Source organism: Toxorhynchites rutilus, chromosome 1 (assembly GCF_029784135.1).
Source record: "Toxorhynchites rutilus septentrionalis strain SRP chromosome 1, ASM2978413v1, whole genome shotgun sequence".
NCBI lineage: Eukaryota > Metazoa > Arthropoda > Insecta > Diptera > Culicidae > Toxorhynchites > Toxorhynchites rutilus.
In genome coordinates, this window is record NC_073744.1 from 21,613,272 (window position 1) to 21,619,029 (window position 5,758).

Consider the following 5,758-nt stretch of genomic DNA (forward strand, 5'->3'; position numbering starts at 1 on the left):
AATATTTTAGAAAATGAATGAATATTTTTTCCATGCCGATAAAAAAATTATAGGAGGTTGTGTCCAAGACACGACCGCATTGTTCACGTAGAACTACGCTGTTATTTTATATATGTCGCTTGTTTATAACTTTGGACATTATTTTATAATGCTATGAAATTTTGGAAATAACTGTTTAGTACAATGGTTTGATCGCCCTGAAATGGTTTTTTATATTGTAGAATCAATTGTCGATAATTGATTGATGATTCATTCACGCCCTCGCAGAACAATACACTAGCCCTATCGTATGTCGCAATTTGTTTCATGTCAGTGCATTGAAAATTTACCTCGAACGCTATTGGCCTTTTTCGCAATTCACATAGACTCGGCTACAGTCGATTATACACTTGTTGCACCAGTACCATTATTCCACATGTTATAACTACATCAATATATCTTCGGCACCGTATGAAAACAACAACAATTACAATATTTGCAAGTATCAAATATCATGCTACCTGTTATTTAGTATTGCCTCAGTGGAATCGCACCTCTAAGCATCGTTCGTACAACGTAAATCAATCGCCAAACAAGCGTTTGCCATAGCATGCATACAGAGCCATACATTGGTGGCTCGAAGCTACTAGAAATTTTAACACTTCTCATCATTTTACGTTATTCTCAAAAGAAACGTTTCTGTTAATATTACAGGCCTCAAAAAAAGTTGCATTACTTTCTCATGCTCAGGATAAGTGCAGCTGTCATCCTTAGTGGAGAAAGTTTTGCTACTGGCGAGCGAAACCAAATCACATACAAAATTCTGGAACGACATTTACTTTCATGGTGCTTAAATAAACGAAATAATTCCTTTCTGTTAATCTCAACAACCTCGAAAAAGGTAGCATTGCTTCATTATGATCAAGATTAGCGCAAATGCAATCCTAGTTGAAGACAGTTTTGCGACTGGCACGCGAACCCAAATAACTTATAACATTCCAGCGTGACATTCAAGATCCTTGGTATTACCCAAATAATGTTGTGCAACCTTAACATCTGCTTCGCCATAGCGTCAGTTCAATGTTGATTCAATGTCAAAGGCATCAACGAAGTCTTTATGATGACGAAAAACAAACAATGTTAACTGCTTAGAAAAAGACTGAATATTTGCCTCAGGAGAGATTCATTACTAATACCCTAGCGCAAATATTTCCCTACCGCTATCTCCCCTCCTTGTTTAAATTTATCATTACGGCTGCATATTTTGCACACGGGAGCAGATACAAATGGCGAAGATGCACTATTTTTACGTACGGGTTATGAAGCATGCACGTACGCATACAAATGTCCATATATAGATGGCTTGAAGCATCTAAATATACACACACTTATCTCCGTTTTGAGATCTTCTCAACAATATTGCCTGGCTAGATTAGCTTAGCTGTTATCCTTGGTGGAAAGAGTTTTGCTACCGCCATGCGAAACCAAATCACAGGCAGAGTTCCAGAACAAATTCCTCATATTACTCCTCCACTCCAATTGCCCTGAGAAAGGCACTAGAACCCTCGCCGTCCAGCTCGCCCAGCAAGGGTGTTGTCCAGTCGGTGTCCTCACGAAAAATGAAAGTTTGCCTCAGCGAGATCGACTGTTTGTACTCTAGACAAATATTCCCCTCCGTTCTTCTTCTTTTCCTTTGTTCACTGAGACTTTACATCTTACGATTTCCCCTGTGACCTGTTTTCTGATTTGGCAACCTTAATGAAAGACGTAGTTCTACGTCAAAAGATCTTTACTGTAAGAAATATTTTCGATGGTACAGATTCTTAGAAAAAAAAAATACAAATGAACCACCTCGAAAAAACACCCTACACAAAATATCAGCTCAATCGGATTTAAGGGAGAATGGCGCAAAGCGGTCAAAGTTTGAGTTTTTTTGAAAATCGGAAAATCATCCAAGGGGGAGTAAACGAAATCGGAAACGGAAAGGAAATTTTTTTTTGATACGAAATGTCTTGAAAAATTTCTTTGAGGTAACTGTAAATATCGACGTTTCGTGCAATTATAAGATATTTGGCATCTAATTATTTTTTTTTGAAAACCCTGATTTCCGGTGATTTTTCAGTTTTTCTGTTCGATTGAGCTAATATTTTGGATTGGGTATATTATCGTGCAAATCATCATTTCGCAAAAAGTTCCGAATGAAAAATCAAGAAAATTATTTTCATAGGCTCCCAATACCATACGTTTTGCCTCATGTTCCGAAAAAAATCACGTCTCTGAGTGTCAATTTTCGACAAAAATTTCCAATAGTAGTAGATGAGAGTATTCTGTGATTTATGTATTCTGTTCGTGTGATTCATTATATGGACGGTACAGATGTAGTCTAGAGGAAAATGTGATTGTTGTTAACTATCACTGAAATGAAGATGATGGACTCGAACGATTTGTATATTTACTGTTTTTGTATTAAATACACATAATCACATCAGATAGTATGTATAGAGTTGTGTTTGCATGTTTGCTAGGAAATTTGTGGATCCGATACTGGTTTAGTTGTTTGGTAAATTAATGGTAAGTGGTAGTGGCAGTGTTAGTCCATTTTTTAAATAAATACAGTTAAATAGTTACATTGCAAATTTGAAGCTTTATGGCTGTTTTATAACATTTTTTAGGTATTCTGATTATTGCGGATACAGACATCACATTGCGTTGATATTTCTCCAGGATGAGATCAATATACAAACTGTGAATCAAAAGTAGAATATTTTTAAGGACGCAATAAGGAACCAATCAATCGTACGAATCTTACAAATATTTATTCCGTTTGTATTCATTAAAACAAAATCGTAATACCTCGTCAGATTTACTGAATGGTTCATCCTGAGCTAACACTTTCTATGCGAATCAACGATTGTCTACCGATATCGTCCATTACTATACGCAACTACAAAAAAAAAACCCAAAACACGGCTCACCTCAGCACATGACACATGTCGCAGATTTATGACCTCATCACTTACTCCGTTAGTGCGTGAGGAGGCAAGCGAAAAAAAACGCAATTTCCGACGGAAAATAAACTTTTCTCGCGTCCTCCTCCGAGAGAGCAAAAAACTGCATTTTCGGCGTAAATTTGATTCGTCGCGATTGATAGGTGGGAGGAAGCTACAGAGGATATTGAATTCTGACTCTCGTTCAAATTGAGCCGACAGCAAAAAAAAAGAACAAGAAGAAAAAACAATCCTTCATATGTGATTGGCTTTATTTTGCTTCGCGAACAAAAAACTGAGAACTAAATTGAAAAGTAATGTGTATTTGACTACCAATTAAGGCAGACAGTGTCGCGGGTAAATATACATACACACGAAAAAAAACGAACAAAAATCACTCAAATACTCGTTGAAACATTAATTTTATGATTTAATTCGTTTCATGGTCCATTTGAGACGATAAAAGGAAGACGAGACGAGTTGGGTGATTTCGAAGAAGAGCAAATATTTGACCACGGGTGAAACGAAGACGCGGTTTGTTTGTAGAAACGAAACCGAAAAAAAGCGATGTTTGGTATGGGCTGATGGCGAATGATACACTGCTGCGGAAGCATAGGAATGTGCTTTTGGTTTATTTGATTGGATACTTATCTGTCTTCAATTGGTTATCTTGCTCGAAAGCAAATTTATTGTCTCCCGAAAAATTTCAATCACCAATTTACAATTCCACAATCCGAGAGACAAACTTCCTTTTCTCCAAACCACGCCAAAGATGTCTATATTCGTGGCGATTTGCATACATTGAAGGTATTTGCATCTGAATCGGTGCAGATGAAAACGGAGCGAAGAAAATAAACCACTCATCGCAGGAAAAATTCATATTTCACTTGTTCCTTTTCACGTTTTTGAATGTTCGATTCCGAAACAACAACAAAAAAAACAAACACAATACGTTTCGATTTTCGGCGTTTAGAACATCAAACAAACAATCGCGGACAAACGATCGTTTGTATCGAAATCCTTTCGTTTACATGTTTATTTGTCCTTTCTGGTGGCTTTGTCTCCGATAAACTTGTTTTTATTTGTTACTATACGCTCGGTTCAGAAAAGTTATAATCTTTCTCGGGCAGCGGCGTGGCGCAAGTTTCGCGTATGAATTTTATTTCACACGTTTTCCGGGAAAATTAATTGCTGTTGCAGCTCGTAGCATCGATCTATGATATATCGTGTTCAATGTCGGAGACTATCTTTGGCGGATGACGCTCAAAGTGTGCCGCCATTCCGATCAATTACACCGCTTACCGTGCTGTTTCTCACAGTGTATTTTATTTTCTCACAAATGCGGCTCTATCAACAATTAACTGGGAGAAGCTTCTATATCGCGGCATCCGACCGTTATAAACCATTCGAAGGGGATCGTGTCATTCTGATATTTCTTATATACGCAAAGAGGTTTAACCCTTTATAAGGCCGTGGAAACTAGGCAAGGAATCGACTCAAACTTCAGAGAACGTAATCCTCACATGGGGAAGAACACATATTTACCTTTGAGAAAAAATGAACTATTGGAACAGTTGAAAAAATTGGTGGCAATATAATTGCCACCAAGGATCGGCAAAGTCATATTCAACTGAGGATAGTCAGAGGACTATAAAAAATTCGCTTTCGCATTCAATTGGAAATGAGTTTTGGCTTCTTCCATCAGTTTCTCCGTCAACATGACTCAACAGTCAATCTGGAGTTTAGTTGCTATCTCACTATACGACTATACTATAAATTTTTTTTCAAAATTTGTATTTCTCAAAAACGTATTTTCATAAAATTCCCAAAAATATATACATATGAATAGCCCTTGGAATTTCCAACAAGTCGTTCATACATTGGAAGATGGGTTAAAGTTTTTCGAACAACAACTTTTTCATGTTTTCTTTGAAAAAATGCAACAAATCCTAATTTTGTTTAAAGTCAAGATAACGATATAGTGAATTCGACAAAGTATTAGATCTAATTAAAAAAAGAACTTTTGTCGAAGACGTCAACCCCCCTCTCTCTGCGTTTACTGCCATACAAATGAAGCATACATTTCTGCATAATTCAAGAACAAATCCAGCAAACTGAACCAAATTTGGCATGTGGAGGTTTTAGGAGGCAAAAAACATTTCTAAGGTGGTTCAACACTCCTCCTAGCTTTCGGAAAAGGGGGGGGGGTGTTTGCCATACAAATAAAACACAACAAGACAAAGTTCTGCATAACTCAAGAACTAATCAAGCAAATGGAACCAAATTTAGCATGTGGAGGTTTTAGGGTGCACTAAATGTTTCTATGATGGTAAGACTCTTCACCCCCCCCCCCCTCTCTAAGGAGGGGGCGGTCATACAAATGAAACACAAATTTCTGAACTACTCGAGAATTAATCAAGCAATCGAAACCAAATTTGGCATGTGCAGGTTTTAGGATGCAATAAATATTTCTAAGGTGGTGAGACACTCCTCTCGCTCTCTAAGGGTGGGCTGTCATACAAATGAAACACAAATTTCTGCATAACTCGAAAACTAATCAAGCAAATGGAGCCAAATTTAGCATGTGAAGATTTTACGGGGCACGAAACGTTTCTATGGTGAATTTACTCCTCCCCCTTCTCTAAGGGGGGGCTGCCAGACAAACGAAACACAAACTTCTGCATAACTCGAGGTTTTTGGGTATGAGAAATGTTTCTATAATGGTATGACACCCCTCCCTCCTCTGGAATGGAGAGGGGGTCCCATAAAAATAGTACACATATTTCAACCAA